Here is a 448-nt window from a genome sequence, read left to right on the forward strand (position 1 = left end):
GCAGTTTCACTGTCTACTCTAATAAACTCCAGACGTTTCGTTTGTTGTTCTGTTTGAAATGAATTCTGAGTTGCTTTGAGGCTCGACTCCAACAGTGCAGAAGAATGAAATGTGTAGGAAATAAAATTCAAAAAGAAATGTTAAAGTTCAACTAATAAAACTTTCCTGCAAGAAAAGAGCTGCAAAGTGAAGATTTCTTTAAAAAAAAGTTTTTTGTTTTAGTTTTATTCATGGAATTAGATTGATTTTTTTTTTATTCTATAATGTCCGAAATCCTTACATGATGTGAATCTTTTTGTAAAAGTAAAAAAAAAAAAATCCACCTAAAATCTGATCCAAAACCCAGGATAGACATCAGGGACATCAGGGGTGATAACAGGAAAAAATGATGGTTCAATAACTGGGGGGAAAAAATAAGGAACAAATTTGATCAAATCCTGTAACATCA

At 31.5% G+C, this 448-nt stretch overlaps 1 protein-coding gene across 1 annotated transcript in view; it reads left to right on the forward strand.

Annotated features, from left to right (window-relative positions):
* sec22bb (SEC22 homolog B, vesicle trafficking protein b) overlaps positions 1–176 on the forward strand; it is a 7,949-nt gene extending 7,773 nt beyond the window's left edge. The window contains exon 5 of the mRNA XM_060882023.1: positions 1–176. This exon is cut by the window's left edge and continues 1,033 nt beyond it. The gene's annotated coding sequence lies outside the window, so the exon portion shown is untranslated.
* Positions 177–448: the final 272 nt, after the last annotated feature.

This window comes from Tachysurus vachellii, chromosome 11, assembly GCF_030014155.1.
Source record: "Tachysurus vachellii isolate PV-2020 chromosome 11, HZAU_Pvac_v1, whole genome shotgun sequence".
Taxonomy (NCBI): Eukaryota; Metazoa; Chordata; class Actinopteri; order Siluriformes; family Bagridae; genus Tachysurus; species Tachysurus vachellii.